This window comes from Tasmannia lanceolata, unplaced genomic scaffold (genome assembly GCF_043159265.1).
Source record: "Tasmannia lanceolata isolate RefF3 unplaced genomic scaffold, GAP_Taslan_0.1 ptg000081l, whole genome shotgun sequence".
NCBI classification, from domain to species: Eukaryota; Viridiplantae; Streptophyta; class Magnoliopsida; order Canellales; family Winteraceae; genus Tasmannia; species Tasmannia lanceolata.
In genome coordinates, this window is record NW_027518758.1 from 22,964 (window position 1) to 45,224 (window position 22,261).

Consider the following 22,261-nt stretch of genomic DNA (forward strand, 5'->3'; position numbering starts at 1 on the left):
TGGTTTTAATGCTAACAATTGAAGCCTTATTGCCAAAGTAATTGATTTTGGCTTCCCTTTGCTAATCTTTTATCAACTAATCTTTCTTTAAATAAGTCCATTGTTTGCCACATTTTGATCTTTTCGTAAAGATCCACTTTCAACCTATGTGATAAATCAAAGAACTTCCCATAATAGAGTCTATTTAACAATTATTATTGCCATTCCACAATAGAATCTTGAGATTTTCTATCCTCTTCATACTTTTGAAGATAAGACTCTATGCTTAAATTTAAGGTGGAAGTTTCAAGAGAGTATCTAATTTTCTATACTAGATAAACTTTAAAATCAGAACTATATTTCTTCTTTTCCTTTCCCTTTTGTTTATTCCAATTTCATTTATTGTCTCCTCTTTATCTTTATGTGGCTTCAATGAAGATTTTAAAAGAGGGTTAAAACCTATCAACTTTGGGATATGGAAGACATAATCTCAAATAAGATTTCACCCTAAGTCCAATAATTGTTTTGATCTCAAATCGGACATTATGCTTTATAGCTTAAAAACTATACACTTACTTTAAATTGAATATGTATTCAATACCCAACCCTCCTAACCTTCTCTTCTTAATTTAGGGTACTAGAGTCAATTGCTTTATAATTGCATTCTTTGAGTTAACTTCAGTTAGGTTAGTCATATAAAATTCATAAGAGTTATTCTATCCAATCTATCACAATCAATTAACAATGCTTCATTCTAAAAGCTCTTGGTTAACCTTGTATTAACCAACACAACATTTGCTAATGCCTTCAATTTCTTATTGATTAGTTTAGCAACATTATGCGGCGCTGCCCTTCATGCAGGTCCTCAAGGATGCCAAAGGGAGAGGGGGCACACATCGTTGATGACCACAATACTGCGCTGTCAAAGGTGAAATGAGCGAAGGCACGCAGGGAGCATGCTTGGAAATGTAGTTGAGCACGGGGGCCGCATTGGGTGGCATTGAGGTGCTAGTGTCATGGTCGCCCACGGGAATTCGTCGTCACGTATTTCTTGGGATATCCGAGTTGGATGTGTTCCTTGATCTGATCTTTCACCTGTCTACAGCTTTCAGTGTCATGTCCATAACTGTTGTGGAACTGGCGATATTTGCTTTTGTCCACCTCAGCCCTATTGAGCGGAGTCTGATGGGCCACTCGACAAGGTTCTCTTGGTCTATCTCCTACATGATGCTTTCTCTAGTCGCGGTCAATAGGGTGTAACTTTTTGGTCGGCTGGAGGCCTCACGCCTCTGGTGCGGGTGGATGCTATGATCGAGACGGATTGTTTCTACATTTCGTTGGTTGGTTAGGAGAAGATTTGGTCCCATTTCCTCCTGTGCGATCTTCCTGTTTGATGTGCTTATTGACTTGCTTGTAGGGACCGCTCAAGTAACATAACTTTTCAAGGGTTTGCCCTTTTCTATCAGAGGGTCGCTAGAGAGGATGAGGTCACCTGAAACTCTGAGCTGGAGATGAAATGATCGACGAATGACACACCCAACATTTGAAAAGAGCCGATGGATCTGGTGATGAGAGAGGCATACCAAGTGTACGCCGCTTCAGGTAGCTTGGTTGCCCTTGTCAGGCGTTTGCATGGTAGAGGCCATGATAATGTTAAATCATCAAGAAAGGAGCAAGCGAAGGAGGACGAGTGGACCGTCCATGGACTCCTCTAGCACCTAGTGTATTAATCTTTGAGGCTAGTATTCAACCATTTCTTACCGTAAATACAATGTAGAGGCCCCGCGGTGGGGGCCAATCTGATGTTGCTCAAATTCGGTCAAGCAAATGAATGGTCCTGATACACTTGGTCTTGACTTCTATTTGATCTTGACAAAAGCGAGGTTGCTTCGACCTGTGGCCTACACTCACAGACTAAAGGTTAAGGACCACGCAGAGTAGGAACTCCGATGGACCCTTCGAAACTCAAGTCAGACGGAAGCACCAGAATAAGAGCTAAACACAAAAGAGAGGGAGAGAGATAGGTGAGCGAGCGGTAAGCAGCTCGGGTGGATACGTGCACCTGGGTGTGGAGTTCGTGTGTTATGCTCTACTTATGGGAGAAGCCAGAAGCCCCGAATGTGGAGTGTAGGGTTCCCTTTTATGGGCATAGTTCCTTGTTCATTGGTGTGATGTCACGATGACGTGACATTATGTATATCACTTGAGACGTAGATCATGCATGTATGATCTTGAGAGGCGATGTGACAAGTCATGAACTGTGTGTCGTCTCAAGTGGAGAAATTTCGCAGCCGGGAAATATAGGATCTTGTATAGTGGTCACTAGATCTCGTACTGCAGTCAGTAATAATAATGCTGAAGAGTGACAGGGCATTGTGTGCGATCTCTTAGGCAGGTAGAAATAATTTCAGGGATGGTGATGTTATAGAGGCCATTGCTATTGGAGGGTAGACCCAGTGCCAATTGAATAGGGTTTGTTCATCTTGTATTTTTCGGCTTGCAGGAAATTTTAGAAATATTTTTCCTTTTGAAACTATCTCAGAAATTTTCTGCAATCCACTGTCAGGGTCATTTTGGATTGCCGGAATTTTCTGAAAAAGTTTAGAAAGGAAAAATATTTCTAAAATTTTCTTATTGTTTTTCACATGAAAAAAGATAACGTGAACCAAGCCTATTCAATTTTAACTTAAAGGGATCTTCAATTTAACCATAATCAAATCATTTTCCTCTAATAAAAGGAAAGAACATTTTTTTACCGAGAAACGTTTAGAGAACCATGTAAATAAAATTTTGTAGTAAAATTTTCGTACATTTCTCTTTCTTCTTTTTAGTATTGTGGGAAATCCTCTCATATGTGGAAGTAGTTCTTCTGAAGAATGCTCTGGAACACGGAGAAATATGCAAAAGTATCGGATGGTTCTAAATATCAACGGTCAGTATCAAAAGTTAAAATACCCCCAAAACATAGACTTGGCAAACAGGTGGGCCGGGCCGGGTTTGACCCGACCTGTACGGGTTCGGGTCAAACGGGCCGTGTCAAAAATGACCCGTAAAATTTACGGGTCACTAATCATAGACCAAGAGCCCACCCGTACAGGCCGGGTCGACCCGCGGGTCACCCCTTTTTTTTTTTTTTTTTTTTTTAAGATATTTTTGTTGTGTGGTGCATTCACTACCGTTAACTAGAGCCCACATTAAGGTCTCCTTTAACAGCTAGATTTTTAATAAAGAAGGATAAAAACATTCGTGATATCAATGAGATTTTTGGATAGCCTCGTGAGTCATGAGCATATGATGTGACCATTGAAGGGATGGAATGAGAATCTTAGGCCAAAAAAATCACATGGAACCCTAGCTTGAAAATATCTCGAAAAGGGTCGAGAAGTTGAAGACATCTTCGTAATCATCGATCATGCAGCATGATGTGACACGTGGAAACATAAAATAAAAATAAAGGTGATGTGACATCATTTCTGATGAGGCCCGAGAAATTACGAAGAAACTTTCGGAGAAAGAAATCAGCTACTATATTTTAAAACGCGTAAAACCTCTATTTTACAGGCACCCGCAGGGGCCCACGGGTCCACGGTCCACCCGGACTGGCCCAGTTTTTACGGGTCGGTGGACCCGCGGGTCATGTTAAAACGGGTCAGACCCGGACCCCGGAAAATACGGGCGGGTCAGGGTCACTTCTTGCCGGGTCTACCAAAAAGCAAAAGCAACTGATATCGGCACAACCATGTTTAATAATAGCACAAACTCAGCTTATCTTTTCTTTTAAAATTGGCTTATGAGAACTTTTGTGAACTGTAATAACCTTCTTTTTTTTTTTTTTTTGTTTTTTATGACGAAGGGTGTCCCCACCCCCTTCGGGGGTAGAACTATTCCCTACGGATCTGCACAGGCACCCGCAGACCACCCGCATCGGGTAAGCCCGGGTGGGATTCGAACACTCGTCTCCGGGGAGCAAACTTGTGACTTTAGCCGAAGAGCCACACCCGTCCGGGTTTACTGTAATAACCTTTAACAGCTGTTTAGGGAGGACCGTGAAGTATAATTTTAACCCATCAATATAGCAATAGACCACTGGATAATTCTAACCTTTTAATTTTTTGCCATCAAATGGAGGGTAAAGTATAAAGAAGCAACGGTTATAATCATCCGATGAGATCAGATTGTGATCCAGGACTCATCCTTACTATATTGACCTGGGTCCCATGATAATTGGATGATTCAAGACTGTTAATCAAGCATGATATTAAAGACATTCTTTAATATGTGTTTAAGCGCTTCATGTTTTTCTGCACCCCAATCTGACCATTGATTGGGACCTTCGTTCTTCAAAAATTACGACTAATTATTGCTATGACAATAACTTTAGTTTCACAAGCTTATACACTCCTCCTTAATGAAAGACGTTTAAAAGAGAGAAAGGGGTGTATTTATCAATAGTTAGGGGTGTAATTTCATCTCCCCGTTATTTATGGGTAAATTGTTGTAGTGGTGGCCGCCAAGAAGATCAATTAGATAGAGGCTTCATAATATGAGAAGCTTTATGCTACCCACTTGTTCGGGTATCTTTCCAACCAAAATTATTCTTTATAATTTTTTATTAGCTTGTACAACTACAACTTCATAAATAGGTTATAAATATGATTTGGAACAATTACCAATAGGGGACAAAAATTAGGCGGAATTATCAACACGACCCATGCTTTTCAGAAATTATCAATGAGGGACAAAAGAGGTATTGTCATTAAAAGCTGGACGAAAATGCCCTTTTTTTAAGCAACACGTTTTGCTTTTCCACTTTTCCCTCTTCTCTTTTCTTTTCCTCTTTTTTTTCCTTTTTTCATTTTCAACTTTGTTTTTTTTACCTTACCGGTCATCTTCTTCATCATTTAGCCACCATTGGAGGCGGGAAAGCTCGAAAACTTGAAACGTGAGTTCATTCCCATCTATCCCTCTAAATCTAGGTTTTGTTTTTCATTTGTTTTAGGGTTATGCATTTCTCCTTCTCCCTTTCAATGGAGGATGAGGAAGTTGAATCATAGGGTAGAAAGAAAAAAAATGGTGAAAATGAACGAGTGAAAAAAAACAGGAAGTAAAAACTTGTTCATAAGAGACTTGATAAGCCCATCCGGAATTTGGTAACCCCATTTTGATACTGGATAACCCAAACCCAAGAGACTTGAAAACCCCCTTTCAAAACTCCAGTACCCTCGGCCAATTTTAAGGGACTTGATAAGCCCATTCATAAATTGCTAACCCCATTTTGATACTAGATAACCCCAATCCCAAGTACTTGAAAACCCCCTTCCAAAACTCGAGTACCCTATGCCAATTTTCAAGGACTTGATAAGCCCATTTGGAAATTGGTAACCCCAATTTTGATACTTGATAACCCCAATCCTAGAGACTTGAAAACCCCATTCCAAAACTCCAGTACCCTCGGCCAATTTTCAAGGACTTGATAAGCCCATTCGGACATTGGTAACCCCATTTTTGATACTAGATACCCAATCCCAGAGACTTGAAAACCCCCTTCCAAAACTCCAGTACCCTTGGCTAATTTTCAGGGACTTGATCACCTCATTCAGAAATTAGTAACCCTATATTTTTATACTAGATAACCCCAATCCTAGAGACTTGAAAACCCCCTTCCAAAACTCCAGTACCCTCGGCCAATTTTCAAGCACTTGATAAGCTCATTCGAAAATTGTTAACCCTACTTTTGAGAGTTACTAACCCCTTCCAGAGAGTTGATAAACCCCTTCTGCTACAAAACCCCCTACCTATAGCAACTATTCTAATGGCATTACAATTCTGCTCATGATAGAAATAACAAAAGAAATGGATGTTGTTCTCATTAAATGTGCTTCATGTATTACATCCCAATTTGTGTATTACAAAAAACAATTTAAGTAAATCAAAAAATGTGTAGCGATCCATTCATGTATTACATCAACTTCCAAAAAAGTGAGTGAAGCCATCCATGCATTATTTCCAGAATACACCCTAAAATACTAACCGCTTAAACTCTAAACAAGATAAATCAGAAACAGAGGAATGAAAAATAGTGCAAAACCCTAAAAAAAGAAAAGAAAAACAAAACCTAGATATAGAGAGATAGATGGTAAGAACTCAACATTCAAGTTTTCAAGATTTGCTAGCAATAATGGTGGCTGAACAAGGAGGAAGATGACTGGTAGGGTAAAAAATAAAAAAGGGTGATAATAGAAAAGTAAAAGAAGAGGGAAGAAGAAAAAAACAAGGTTAAAACGTGTTGTAAATGCCAAAGGGCATTTTCGTCCAGCTTTTAATGGCAAGACCTCTTTTGTGATAATTTTTGAAAAGCATGGGTCTGTTGATAATTTCTCCTAATGTTTGTCCCCCATTGGTAATTGTTCCATATGATTTATTTCCATAAATAATATTTGGACTACCTTCATTTGATAATTTTAACCCGTCATTAATTTTAATCATCTAATAAGATCAGATTGTGATCCAGGACCCATCCATACCATGTCTTGAATATTGACCGGGTTCCACCATGATTGGATGATTCTAGACCGTTGATCAAGCAAGATAATAAAAGACATTCTTTAATGTGTGTTTAAGCGGTTAATTTTTTTGTTTACCCAAATCTGACCATTGGGACCTTCGTTATTCAAAATATGACCCATATTTCGGTCACTTAAATAAATCCTTGACTTCAGGAGATTCTCCCTCCTCAGTTATTGCTGTGAGCTGATCGAAAATATCAAGTGATGCTCTGAATTTACCTTTTTAAGCCTCCAGCCTTATCTTTGAGGAGACAAGCTCATCCACTCATTCAAAGCTATCTTCTGTTCTTCGTACACCCAGAAACTTTACTCTTTTTGAAGGCATCTATCTCCCTTCACTTCTTTTATAAAGATCATTTGAAGAAGCAACCTTAAGATCATTCATCTCTCTCTCTCTCTCATTGCATTTGTTAACCAGGACAATCGGGTATGTTGTTTGAGTCCATATTGTATGTTGTTTGAGTTCATATTGTATGTTGTTTGAATTCTTATTTCTGTATTTCAGATTTGTATCTCACTTAATTATCCTTTTCATGTAATGAAGTGTTTGTGTGTTCTCACAATCATCTCATGACACTCCAATCTTGATTCTTTCAAGAGTAATGGATTCTTATTGTATATTTGTCCGATTGTTCTAACCCAAGAACACCTGGGTGGTTTTTCCCATATATTGAGATTGAATTTAGTCTTTTTATCACCTATAGAAAACTAAGATAAATATTAAATTAGTGATTTTGTTTGGATTCATTTGAGGTAGATTATTGAAAATTATTTCTTTTAAATAGATGAATCTATGTGAAATATGAATACAGTAGAAGAGTTTAAACATGAATAAATCAAATATTTCGAGCAATCTGAATTTTGGATATTAGTAAATTGTAAAGAGGTTCATAGATGAAGGTAAGGCAGTCAAAAAAGACAAATGGATGTTACAGGTAGTGAATAATGAGTATCCAGGAACTGGGCGAAAGTTTCTAACATTAGCGTGGCCTTGGCCAAAGGTTAGCAATGGAGCTTGCCTTTCATGAAATCTGTTTGAAAATATTTTAAAAACAAATATCAAATAGGAGTTTTGCCTTTTGGAAATGAGTCTTTTTAAAAAGTGAGTTCGCAAAAGGCTCATAGAGACTACACGTTTAATCCCACATTGTTGAGGAGTTTATATAGCATCTCTTACTCCTAGCTCTGGCTTTATTTAAAGTGAGTTTTGCATGGTGGCCATAGGACGGTGCAATGCCCAGCAAAAGCAGTTGGTTGTAGGATACTAGAAGTGCATAGCGGCGCTTTTTGTGCATCCTCGCAAACCTCAATTAGGCACTTTAAATTTTTCCGAGTAGATATGGGCCATTGATAATAATCAGAGTTGATCCTGATCGATTAAAGTAATCATACGATCATATATGGTGTTCGGATGTGATCGTTCATAGATGGCTGCAATATGGACCACAGGATCGTACCCAGATAAGTTTCATCGATCTTTGGTTTCCCAGATGAGTGTCATCGGTCACTAATAAATGGTTCTCATCGGGTAACTGTCTCCCAGATGACAGTCATTGGCCGGAACTCAAGCGGGTGGGATATGGACCACAAGATCACGATCATACGTTTACCAATGATTAGGACCAACCAGAACCACCATTGGAGATCAATAGCGATCAAATAGTCAAATAACGACTAGATCATGATTGAACGGGTTTTTGATATGGCCAAAGGTTGCTATCTGTAGTCAATGGACCATAGAGTTGCAGTCGGATACAATATTCTAACAATAGCATTGGAACCTACACTGATCAGGAGTCAATCTAAACTATAGTCCACCTTAAGAACGAGTGCCGACTGTTGCACCCCGGCCCCGATGAGGGAAGGAACCGCTGCGGAGAGGGAAGGAGACACGGGCGCGTCAATCTCTATCCACCTCCATGTGTGACCTTTGTTTCTTTTGTGTCGTTTTGGTATATGGCTCTATGTTTTCTTTTGTTTCGTTCTTTCCTGTTGGTTGATCCGAGGGAAAAAGACGGGCATTTCCCTTTTTGAGTATATGCTATTTTGCATGGGAAAGTATGTGGCCTTAATATAACAGGCATACCTTCAAGAGGCGTGCTAGGTCTTGTGAGAATGGGAGGCATGTCTCTTTCTTTACATAGTCGCCACGTAGGAAATAACGGGTCCTAGGTCCCGATATGACACTTTTTGAGCTGCGTCGAGATTCTCAGCAGGGGCCGGAAGGGGTTAGCATCGGCTCCGCTCGACCGGTGATCGGTCTTTACTGGGAAAATGAGAGCAGGATTCCAATGGATCTTGAAGGAGAAATGGATGCTAAAAAAGGACTGAAATTCGCTCCTTTTATTCCTACAGACGGAGAAAATGAAGCAAGGAGTTGTTTCAAAGGGTGGTCAGCACGAGCCTCATCTTATAAGGATGGGTCCGGCAGGGCCCGGGCCCCCCTTTTCCTAGGTTCGGGCTCACCCATTGCTCTAGGTGGCTCGATTCTTAATTTGAGTGTCCTTGCCCGTGAGATGGGGTGCTCCTTTTCCTTTCCTTCTCATCACAATCCCCAAATGTTGAATTAATGCGATATTTTGGGATTAACTTTTATTAGATGAAAAATCAGCTTCTGCTTCTACCAATTGTTTTCGAAGCCCAAAATTATGGGGAACCGTTCTTCCGAAGACCCCAACGTCATAGTGGTAATGAGGGTGAAGGCCTTCGTGGGGACTTGGAGTTCTGAGTGAAATTGATCAAAAGTGGCTGAACCTTACTGAGGACTTTTGTTATGAACCCTCACTGGGCTAGAAACCCTTGGATGCCAGTCCGATCTTATATTCGCTTTTCGATTAATGGTAGATCCAGAGCTATTAGAAGGGTTTTCACCCCCGGGCCTTATTAATGGTTTTTAATCATTTTTTTCGATTAATGGTTTTTAATCATTTTTTTCGATTAATGGTTTTTAATCATTTTTTTAGGAAAAAAAAAACTCGGGTTGGGTCGGGTTGAACCTTATTGGGTCAGAACACGGGTTGGTTCGTGTTCGGGTTGAGTATATGGTTTCTCATGTTGGGTTCGGGTTGGCCTCAACAAGGTCCAACCTTACCCGAGTTGCACCCCTACACAAAGGGGTGAAACACAACTTTTGTTCTTGAAAGACTTCTGATATAGATCAGAAACAAAGGGGAAAACGAAAAACCAATGGAGCTTTTTGTTCTTTTAGTTTTACTCAAGATCTTGAAGTAGAGGATGAAAGTGATGACAGAAATTAAGTGAGTAGTGAGAGAGATGAGTTGCCCGAATTTTCTACTCTAGAGTTTGTGTTTGTAAAATCCCTACAAAAACCCCATCCGTTTTTATCACTTTTACAAATTGGTTTAAAATAATGTCTAGATTCAATGAACCTAAAGTGGAGAGATATGTTGGACGAATTCTCTATGTGAGTTGGACGAATTTTGTCCTACAAAATCTCCACTTTCTTTTAGTTTAAATAAAAAACAAATTCCTATCTAATCTCCATCTCTCTTTATCCCTCTAGCTTCCCTACTTTTTATCAATCTAGATTTTATCTAACTTTTAATTTGAATTTCAAAAATAAAACACAAAAGGTGATGGACGAATTTGAGTGGGGACCACTCCCCTAAATAATCCTCCAAAAACATTTTGCACTAATTAACATCATAGTTTCAAATTTAATAAAATCTCTTTTGCTTACTGTTGAATTTTCTAAAAGAAAAAAGGCAAAAAGGTATTTTTACTTTGCTTTAAAATTGGAGGGAAGATTCAGAATTTGAAGTCTCCCTGTTGTTTTCAAAAGCAAGTGTCTTTTTCTTATTTGGGACTTGAACCTAAAACCTTGGAGTGTGTGTGAGTGGTTCTCATCTAAAGGCTAAGACAAATAGTCCCACATTGCTCACGGGGAAGAAAACTCTCACCAATATAAGGTGGAGAGTTGGAGAAAGGCTTGGGCCTTCAAGGGGCATGGAATTCGTTGGGTGCCTAGCTTTTGTATGAACACAAGTTCATATTCAAAACACACTCGCGCGCACGCCTCGCCGAACCGTGGTCCGAGGTCCGGGTTTACAATAAAAAGGTTATTTTTATTGGAAAAAGTTTTGTTTTTAAAAACCCATACGTATTGATGATGCCACCCACATTAAGCGTGCATAACTGTTTCAAGTCTCCAACGATCACAAATGTGATTGTTGGGAGAGGAAATGTTTTCTCCTTAATGGTGGCTCTTACCAACAGTCACATTCGGATCTATAAAAGGGGAAGAGGCTGGCATTGTTGTATATGGTAGAGACACAACATATTTTATAAAGAAAGTTTATGTTCTTTTTCTCTCAAAAACATCATCTTCTTCCTCCATTCCCTTCATATCTGAGCATATTTCCGTTGGTGATTCTGGGTGGACCAGTCAGCGAGTGCACGTGGACTGGAGCCATATTTGGCTGTTTTATCTGGGAGCGCCGATTCGCTAATCCCGGCTGCATCGGTAGGGGATACAATTCTTAAGGAGAGTGACCAAGTGGCACGACTCAGCCTTCTCCTTTTCAATCTCGTTTACAGACAGGTTTTCTTCAAAGGAGATAAGTACCATTTGTTTTTGACATCGTTTCTGGATTTTCCAAAAGAAAGTAATTTTTGCTTCGAGCAACAGTTTTTGGCTTTGAGTTGCATATTTCAATTTGACTAAGTCATAAATCAGATCCTATATTTTTTTCCAACACTTACTTTATTTGAATTTTATATGCTAAAAGGAAGTGGACGAGTTTTTAAGGTGAATGGGTTGGTCGTGTAAGATCACCTCATCCCCTAAAAATTCTCCCATTTAAGAATTTTCACAGTTCATTTATGTAAAATAAATAAAACTCATTGTTTATTACATCACATCAATACCTCCCATCCAATGGGATTTAAGTTCCATTTTAATAACTTGAATTTCCCTTAAGACCCTTTAGTTAACACTTAACTAATTTGGTATTAATTTGATCTCCCATGGTGTCTATACCAAAAGACCATGCATATTTTTCCCCGATATCTAATACAACGGATCCGATCCGCCAGTGCAATCTAGGAAATGTGGGACCCTGAACATAAAAGGATGTGAACGGGCTTGTTCACATACGAGTTATGAGTGGGATCGTTGCAGGGATCCGACGCTCGGTCCTTTAGAACCCAAAGATGGGCTACACTTCGATCTTGCTCCGTAGTCAAGCTACAATCGCATTGGATCAGTGGCCTCCATCGTGACATAACCCTAAAGATGACCGTCAGATCATCATACCCCTAATCACATCTAATGTGCAAGTCCTTTATCTGATCCACATCTACTGAGTTGGGTCCTACAGGGGGTGGATATCTATTACCCGCATGGCCCACTCACGGTATACCTTCCAGTCAAGCAGTTTTGGGCCGCCCGCAAATGCATTTGCAAAACAATTTCATAAACATACAAATGTTTTTCAAAATAACTTGATAAACCATTTATCAAATTCCCCTGGCCGGGCTATTTTATAGGCCTACTGCTCTTACCGAAATTGTAGATGTCATCCCCTACAATTTAGGGTGGAGAATTTCATATTGGGTATCCCTATTGGACTCAAAGGTTTGTCCTAAGATCTAGTACTACTCGTATGCGATTCCAATTAAGAACCACTGTAAGATAGACTAAAACACTAGAACGGGCCCACAGACTAATATGACCCCTTCAGTCAAAGGACATGTAAAGGGACCTATCTAAGTAGAACAATCTTACTAACTCCTGTGGGCCCGTTCAAGCGATCCTCTCTCTCCTCTCCTTTTCCCTAGGGGTATGTCCTTATTAATAGCCAGGTGGGAGGGGTAAAGTTCATCATTTCGGGGGTTTCCGACCGGACATCCTGCTTTTCTGGCATGGGGGTGCCAAATATTGGTATGGTGTTGTGTGATATGATGTTGCATGTTAGTAGTATGCGAATCTACTAGGGATTGTGTTGTAGTGGATTGATAAGGGAGGTCCAACAACTCTTAGAAACTTCACTACTTGTTTTTGGAGTTGGGAAGGTTTCATATATCTGGTGGTTTCACAGAAAATTCGTAGCTCATTTCTGTAGGAAAGTGATCAGATACCTGATAATCTTAAGAGATTTCGCTGCTCGTCTCCAGGTCAGTAGAGATTGGATTCCTGATGACCTTGGAGACTTCGTTCTAAGTCCGGAAGGGATTGGATTGACTCGACTATTCCTTTAGAAACTTCGCAGCTTGTTTTGTGGTAAAGCGGATCGGATACCTGATAGTCTTAGAAACTTCTATGGTCGTCTCTAAGTCAGGTAAAGATCAAATTCCTAATGGTTCTGGAGACTTTGATACAAGTTAGGAAGAGATTCGGTTTCCTGATAGCCCGAGACTTCGCTTCGGGTCATGAAGGGATTGGATTTCTGATGGTCATGGAGACTTCATTCTAGGCTGTGAAGAGATTCGATACCTGATAGTCCCGAGACTTCATTCTAAGTGGGAAAGAGATTCCTAGGGAATTCATTCCAGGTGAGTAAGAGATCAGATTTCAAGATGGTCCTAGAGACTTTGTTCCCGGCCGAAGAGATTGGATTTCCGGATAGCCCTAGAGACTTCGCCCCGGGTTAGGAAGAGATTGGATTTTTGATGGTACTGGAGACCTCATTTCAGGTCAGGAAGAGATTGGATTACTCGACGTCCCTTCAAAAACTTCCCATTCGAGAGAGCAGATTGAATACCTGATAGTTGTAGAGACTTCGCTGGTCACCTCTAAGTTAGGCAATGATTGGATTTCTGATGGTGTTGTAGACTTCATTCCAGGTCAGGAAGAGATCAAATTCTTGATGATATTGGAGACTTTGTTCTAGGTGAGGTAGATATTGTATTCCTAATGTTCCTAGAGACTTCGTTCCAAGTTAGGAAGATATTGGATAGCTCAACATCCCTTCAGAATCTTTGCAACTCATTTCTTTAGGAGAGCGGATCGAATACCTGACAGTCCTAGACACTTCGTTGCTTGCCTCCCAAGTCATGTAAAGATAAGATTCCTGATAGTCCTGGAGACTTAGTTCCAGGTTAGGAAGAGATCAGGTTCCCTAATAGACCTAAAGGATTCACTCCGGGACAGGAAGAGATTTGATCGAGTTCCAACTGCACATGGGATTGAGAAAATTGCTTTGGAAATTGGGCTAAAAAGGAGCCAAAATTGTTGAATTAGGTAGCTTTAGGGGATTGATATCAGGGGCGAGGTTTGCGAGGCTTGTTGGAGACGGGTTGAAGTGAAGTGGTCTGCTGGGACAGGGGTAAGACAAATCCATTTGCTGGGAATGTCCGGCCGGACAGGCTGTATTCAGTCAGATGAACCCATTGAGTCTACTCGCATGATGCGAAGCAGCGCTTCCATGGCAGTTTTCGTGTGGGAGGCTCGAATAGGTACTGTGATCATGGGGGGATAGAAATGAGAAACGCATCGTCTCTCTTCTCTCTATTTATTATTATTATTATTTTCATTTCTTCTTCTTCTCCTTTTCGTTGTTATTTGGTGACTGGTTTGCTCTTATTTTGTCAGCACCAGTGGAACTCTTCCCGTTCACATTTTTTGCCTTTTCTTCATTGGTGTCTCGGAGACCCCCTTTATTTCCCGCGAATAAGGGCCGGAGCCCCATGGTGGCAGCCTCCTAGAACGAAGAAGCGGCCTCTTCTGGGATCGAGGATTCCTTCTCGTCGAAAACCAAAGATTGGGAAACGATGGTGGCAATGCCAGTGGAGGATCCGTCCACAAACTGATACCGAGGGTCACACTTGACTCATGTAGGGGCCCACCTGTCATCGTTGACACTCAAAAGGCGCTGCATGTGGTCTCCTTTCTCTCTTTTGGTTGTTGTTCTTTGAAAGGGGGGTGAGATGGTTGATTGGGCTCTGTTGGCATTCGGACGGGCGAATGCTTTGTTTGCTCGAATGTAGACAAGAGATGATTTAGTAAGGATGAAAACATTGAGTGAGACTCAGGGGGCGTCTGGGCGGATGGTGGCCTTATCCGGGCGGATGCCTTGTGTATAGAAACTTGATGAGGAGATCGAGAGATCCAAGAGGTGTTTGAGAAGATGCCTCCTGTGAGCAGAAACTTTTAAATGGGGAGGCAAACCCATGGGGTATCCGAGCAGACAGTGCTTGATTTGTGCGGATGCCCTTGAGCAGACAGATACTAGTATGGGAAATAAAAAGTCCATGGGGTGTCCAGGCAGACGCATCTTGTGGAACAAAAGTTTTGTGAATGGGGAAAGGACTTGTTCCCTTGTCTTTAGTCTTTTCTTATGTGTTGGATCTTGCTTTGTAGGCTACAAAACTTCCTAAGTCCCGATGCTCCATCCGTCGCTTTAGTGTACGACTGGTGGAAGGTGTGGGACCCGATCCGGGAGGACGTCCTTTCCCAACCGATGCGAGGGGTGTCTATAGAAGGTCCTTCATTTGAAGCTCCAGAAGAGGCTTATGGAGGATGGCTTTGGTCACTTCTTGAACGTTTTCTGCAGAGCGATGGAAACAAACATGGTTGTAGCCCTGGCTGAGCGTTGGTGGGATGACACCAACACGATCAATTTTCCTTTCGAGGAGGTGGGACTAACTCCTTTTGCTTTCTTGTCTGTTAACTTACCAACTCTCCAAAAGCTTAAGCTGTTGGAGAAAGGCGTTATTTATCATTTTTCCTTTAACACTCCCCCACATGTGTGGCATACTTGGCAAACACGTGGCATATGTGGTCCCACTTTGGGCCGACTATCGCATGTGGATTTTTGCTATCCAGGAGGTTTGAACTCAAGACCTTTGGCTCTGATACCATGTTAACCTACCAACTTCTCCAAAATCTTAAGCTGTTGGAGAGGCGTTATTTATCTTTTATACTTTAACATTGTCCATCTTGGGTCTGAGGATAGGTGGAATCCCACTGACGCTTGATGATGACATCAGGCCTTCAGACATCCGAACCTTGATGGCCCTATTGATGCTTCTTTTGCTTCGATCTCCACTGTCCTAGTGGATTGGTTGAGGTACAAAGGTACATTGAATTATACACAGGACCAAAAACACACAAGTGGCAGCCAGGCTTGAAGGACATCCCATAACCATCAACCGATCCAAGCAATTATAAGAACTGACTCATTCAAAACAGTCCTATATACAATTACTGAACTAAAATGAAATTGAGCTTTTAGGATTGAGGGCTTTAAGTCTGTAGTTAGGTCAGATGATTATTAAACAGGCTTTAGAATTCATATGCTCAACTGAATCTAACTTTGACAGCACGAATTGTGACCTGACGTATATATCCAAATTCTAACATTCTGAATTATGATTTCAGTTGTTGCTTTGACGAATTGTGACCTGACATATATATCCAAATTCTAACATTCTGAATTATGATTTCAGTTGTTGCTTTGTGTGCTCCAATGCATGAAGCCCAAGCCAGACATGAGAATTAATCACATTAGGAATGAGAACTATGACACAGTCACAGTAATCAACACAGTTAAGATCCTTATGAACCTATCATTCATGTCTAAAACTTGGACAGCTACAGAAGTAGGGCAGTTCACACGTCTTGATCCTAACACTTATGGGCAGTCATTCTCATATAACAAAAACCATGCTCGTCACTGAGCTAACAACCAAAAGCAAAACCGATCAACACCATTTATAATCTAAACCAAGAGCTGGACATATGAATAGTCTTTAATTTCCAATTGCAGTTTCCAATAGCCTTAGGTCTGGACTGAGTCTTTCAAGTTCCAATTCGTTCCATATTTCACACTACATGTGTGACTTTTCTCTCTCCTGACCCCTCACTTTCTATTAATTATATGCACCAACCCAGCTCCGCCCTTGCTAATAGGGGTGGTAGAGTCTCCTTCATGCGCCACTTCAACATCTCCTGCCCTAACTGAGATGGGGGTAGACAATCAGCGAAAGCCCGATCCACGAATATCGCGTGAGTGAAGAAGGGCAATGCCGCTTGTAAAGCTCTTTTGTCGAGTGGATGATCATGACAACCTTCAAGCCAAGAATTCACTATTGAAATATCAATTCCCTTAGGAAGTGTTGAAACCACAAAGATTACCTTCAACCGAGGACTTCCAATCAGTTGTATTATTACTATTTTTTCTTTTGTTGAATAACATGTATTAGGGTAGTTTAGTCATTACATGTAGCTTAGAGGGTATTGTAGTCATTGTACATTGTTGCCCTATTTGGGGCCTATATATGCATGTACATCATATACATGAGGAGCTCCCTAGTGGAGACTCTCCATCCTCTTCACTCCTCTTCTTCTTCCTCTCTTCTCTAACCCTAATCACATTTCTTACATGGTATCAGAGCCAAAGGGCTGATCCTCAAGAAGGAAAGAAGAAGAGTCTATCTCCCTTCACGCCATCATCTCTCTCTCTCTCTCTCTCTCTCTCTCTCTCTCTCTCTCTCCATATGCGCAAGTATTTTGTTTCCTTTTTGTTTTAGAAAATTCCTACAATCTCTCTCAGATCTCTCTCCTCCCAAATCTCTTTCAAATCCCTATATTCTCTCCCTTATCTCTTGTGTATGGTTTACTGAGAGAGATATCTCGTGTATGGTTTGCGCAAAACCCATTTGGGTTTCCTTTTTTATGCCACGTAATCTCTCTCTCTCTCTCTCTCACCCTCAAATCTCTTCCCTCTTTGCCCTAAACCCATTTTGGGTTCTACTCCACATCCTATTCCTCCATTATCCAACATCCAAAAACCCAAATCTCTTTTTTTTTCTAAATCCATACCCTTGTTGGGTTCTTTCTATTTTCTTAATCCCTTTCTGTATATTTTCAACGGGCAATACGGGTATGGCGGGCATAGGCGGTGTCCTTCGTGAGGCAAATAGATGAATAATCATGTCTTTCTCTGGACCGGCTGGATTCTGTGATGCAAAGAAGTAGAGGCAATAGTCCTCCTATTCGGTCGCAAGTGGTATGCGTCGCATAATTTGGGACCCCTCATCGTCAAAGGTGACTCTTCTAACACGATCTCATGGGCTTCGAACAAAGGTCCTGGTCCTTGGAGGCTTGCCTATATCTTGGATGAAATCAGGGAGCTTGTGCGGATCATTCATCACAAATTGATGCACATGAGGAGATCTGCGAATACTGCGGCGGATAAACTTGCAAAGGGATTCAATTGGAGGGCATCTTCATGGTAGTGGACAATTCTCTAGCGATGTCTAATATCTCGCGGTTGTCCTTTTTTTGTACTTGGTTGTCGGTTTTTGCTCGGCTTTATTGGGAACACCTTGTCCCTAATCACTTGTAATCGACTATCTTGGATTATGGAATAAAATTTTCGATTTCTCAAAAACAAAAAGACACGGATACATCCATTACAGAGATGAAAATGCTAGAAGAAATTGAGTAATTAAGATGAAAATGCTAGAAGAAATTGAGTAAGAAGCTCAAGGATATACCCTACCTGTGGGCCACTAACTGCAATTATGAGATCTTGGACTGCTCTTTAGTTTAAGATACATCAATTACAGAGATGAAAATGCAAGAAGAAATTGAGTAAGAAGATCAAGGATTTACCCTAACTATGAGCAACTACTTGCAATTATGAGATCTCAGACTGCTCTTTAGTTTGTTCTTGGAAATTCTTAGCAAAGTACCTTCAGCTCTTGCAAGGAGATGCAAGAAGCATAGAACTTCTAAAAATCCTTGCATAAAACAAGGTGTTGAAGATGAAGAAGAAAGAAAAATTGCAAATCAAGCGTTAAACTCCTCCTCTATTCATACTAATTCCATCTACAAAAGAGATTTACAAAAGCAAAATAATTTGTAGGGACAAATGTGAAAAGGCTGGCAAGAGGAATTCCTGAATGGTTGATATCTGGTGCCAACTTTAGAAATTTGAACTAGAGGAATGAGTTTTCGGATTCCACTTGATGCCAAGCTTGCGACCAATCAAAAGTTGGGAGAAAGAAGTTAGTCATAAGGTAATCGTATCTCAAACAACCACTATGGATTAATAACTGGAATGTTCTAGTGTTCAAGCCTGTGTAAACACGTCTGCGCATGGATCCAAAGTATTTTAAGGAGCATAAAGTTGGTCTTAAATTTCAAACTCCATTACATAGCCCGTGAATAGTCAATTAACATTGAGCTATTGAAAAGTGTTTGAAAACCAAACTATATTGTTTTACCCAGTGTTTTTGTTTATGTTTTTGGGGTATGTGTGACGTAACCCATGAATTTATCTCTGTTTCTTTTTTAATCATTTCTGTTTTTTATTTTCTTTTTGTGTTCCTTCTTTTTTAATGATTCTTTTTGTGTTATTTCTGAGATAAAGAGAGAGGTAGAGAAATTTCAGTTGCAATGGGATGGTAACATTAGGTGTTCTGAAGACCGACTTTATATTCAATATTTTATTATATGGACATTCTGCATTAGTTCACCATCAGCCGTTGTTTACTAAAAATAATAATTAAATTCCACATTTAAAATGGTTATTAAGGTTTTAATGAAAATAAATGGCTAGCACTCGCCCAATCAGCTTGATTCTCACTCGCCCCTGTAATCGCGCGATGTAATCCATAACTACTCCTCGAAATTTGAAAATGTAAGAAGCAACATGGTGAGCTAACGCTGAGTAGGTAAACAAGCATCCTATAGCAGATGGATCAAACATGAATGCAAGGAACATTTAAGCATTTCAAAAAAACATTTAAAGGATGCATTTTCATAAGAAGGATTTTTTCACAAAATAGAGACATTGGAAATTACCATGTATCATCATGCAACAATGTACATCTCGGTCAATGGCCTATACCACGGTCAGTGCCACAGCCCCACTGACATGCTAGTACCCAATGATTAGTCTACATGGTCATGACAAGTGTGACAACCCCACTGGCAGGTATTAATACCATAGGTACCGGGTGGTATTCCCATTAATACACAAGCGCTCAATTAACCGTTCTACATGCCCACACGCCAGTGCCACAGCCCCACTGGTGGGTGCTGGGTACCCTGTTTAGTTCCAGTTTTACAGCCCCAACTGGCAGGTAGGAAAACCCCGAGTTACGTGGCTGAGCTTAGGGCATGCATTACTCAATTCAATACACTGCAACCCAACTGGCTCGGTACTCTCTTGTTAGAAGAAATCATTTTACAATAAACATCAACACATGCATGGTCAAAATCAACTTACCACTAACCTAATAGTGTCACCACACTTGCATGGAGAATCTCATGATGAACCCAAATGCTTGATCCACAATTTATGCATAAACCATAGTAGGGAACATCATTAGAAAACAATCAAACATATTTTCATGTTGTCTAAGCATATTGTAAAACCACTAGTGCATGGGAGTTCCAAAATAGTTTTCCAATAGATTTAAAATTCTTAAAACATAATAGGTTAACTACCTTTAAAAAAAATGTTATAGGATGACGAGTTACTTACAATAGATGATGGTCGAAGTTTTCCTCCTTATTTAAATTTCTAAATCACCTCGAATGTCACCAAAATTTACGATTATGTCAAAGGTCAATGCTTTGTATACACAATTCACTCATTTGGGGCCAAGTTGCGCCCCAAATTCACACCCTGGAGATCAAATTGCAACCCGCCAAAAATGGCCTAGTCAGCTGACCAACCAACCTTTGGTTTACCACCTCCTCAGTCATCTGACAATTACATTTGGTGGACTGAAACGACAATTCCAAGATTTTCCAGAATTCGCAGGTTTCTTCCGTTTTCTGTAGTTTTCCCCCAAAACTTGAGTTTCAACATAGAATTAATGGAAAAACACCCTAAGATTCTAATCCTTAATTTCCAGAATCCTCCCCTCCCTATTCGGGGTTGTCCAACGCAGATCTCGTCGGAATCCTTGCAATGTGAGAATCCCCACGAGCCAATAACTCGTTGGAAATCAAATCGGGAAATGGCCGATGATGAAAGACATGGCTAATCATATGAATCCCAATTTTAAACTTTATCAATATGATTTTCTTCCTTAGTTATTGATCAGATCCATTCCTTACCTTAAAAATTGGTTCTCCCGCGCTGGATGTCTTCCTCGGCTTTTCTTACTTTCTTACTATTAAAAAAATGTCTTCTCCGGCCTTTGCTCTTCCCTCTTCTAACCTCTCTCTAGGGTTTCTTCTGAAGAAAATACCGCCATTAGTGAGACTTTAAGATTATTTATGCTAATGGAACTCTAATCAATATAATTTGACGAAAATACCATATTAATCCCCCAAATTTCTAATTGCACCTTCCTGGGTTAATAGACAAAAATACCCCAAGCCTCAATATGGTCTAGGGTGTTTCAAGTACTGTCATTGTATGTTTGATATAGAGACGACAACAAAGGGTGTTTCCAACTATCATATGTTTTAATGAGCCAGAGAGCTCATCTCTCTCTCTCTCTCTCTCTCTCTCTCTTGTGCCCTCTCCGGTTTCCCTCCCTTTTCTCCCGAAGAAGAATAAGAACTCCCTCCATTCAAATCCGTAGTGTTTTTTCTTCAATATATTTTAGTTATTGTTAATTTTTTCCCAAAATATCTTGTTTTACCCAATGTTTTTATTTATGTTTTTCGGATGTGTGGTGAAACCCATGAATCTATCTCTCCGTCTCTTTTTTAATCTTTTCTGTTTTTTTTATTTCTTTTTGTGTTCTTTCTTGGAGAGATAAAGAGGTAGAAACATTTCGGTTGCGACGGGGCCGAAACATTAAGCATTCTGAAGGCCGACTCTATCTTCAAAATGTTATTATATGGACAAATCTATCATTTATGTCTCTTACAATGTCAAGCATGTCTACCCGTTTTCCCCTTGGCCTCAAAGTGCAGGCGCACACACAAAATCATGAAGTGAAAATGCTTACATTATAACTGTCATGTTTGGATTGCAGGAATTTTCTAGCAAAATTTGAAAAAGAAAATCGTTTCCCATATTTGTTACTTTTCCATAGCATGGCAGATGGTTTGGCTAGAGATGGGGTAGATAGGCTTGCTTTGGGGGAATTCATCTCCTCTCTCAAACCTTGGTTCCCTGCGTATAATTCGGGAGCTAGAACTGTTCGTGTAAGATTTTATAATATTCCTCTTCATGCTTGGTCCTCTGCCACGATGGAAATTCTGGGATCACATCTGGGCCAGGTCCTTGAGACCCAGCTTTTTGATAATCACTCTCATTGTCAGACTTTTGCCTCTGCCCTGATTATTTTCCCTGTCTGGAATTCCATCCCTCGTTCAATTAATCTAAGCGTAGATTCCACCATTTACTCGGTGGGAATCAAAGTTGTGTCTGAAGACAGTATTAAGTCTTTGGCTTGTCAGTTGTGGGAGAGATTAGCAATAAAGACAACCTTCCTCTTTTTGGGAATATCGAACAATCTCTCACTGATAAAGGCTCTCTGGCAGAGGTTAGCTTACCAGATTCGGTGGTCGTGGCCACTGGACGTGAATTGGATTTGGTGATCGTACTTTCAAATTTTGAAATCCCCACCTACCCTCGTGATTCCTCAAATCCTGTTATTGTCTCGTCAGGGAGTAGGAAGGCCCAGCTGAGGGGACCCATGACCTTGCCACGTACTACAAAGTCAAAAAGGGAAGCGCCACGTGGCTCAAAGGGCAAGGCAGGTAGAAACAAATTTGTGGAATTCTCCAACTTTAAATCGGTTGAGGAGCGGAAGGCCCTTAAATTAAAAAAAATAGA

The 22,261-nt window shown here is 40.4% G+C and overlaps 1 protein-coding gene across 9 annotated transcripts in view; it reads left to right on the top strand.

The window, feature by feature from the left end:
• Positions 1-6,710: 6,710 nt before the first annotated feature.
• Positions 6,711-22,261, top strand: part of LOC143865505 (disease resistance protein At4g27190-like) — a 28,654-nt gene continuing 13,103 nt past the window's right edge. The window contains exons 1-3 of one of the 9 annotated variants that reach the window (XR_013241910.1): positions 6,711-6,972; positions 10,951-15,140; positions 15,954-16,841. The gene's annotated coding sequence lies outside the window, so the exon portion shown is untranslated. The other 8 variants (XR_013241909.1, XM_077375838.1, XM_077375839.1 and 5 more) reach the window with 8 other exon arrangements.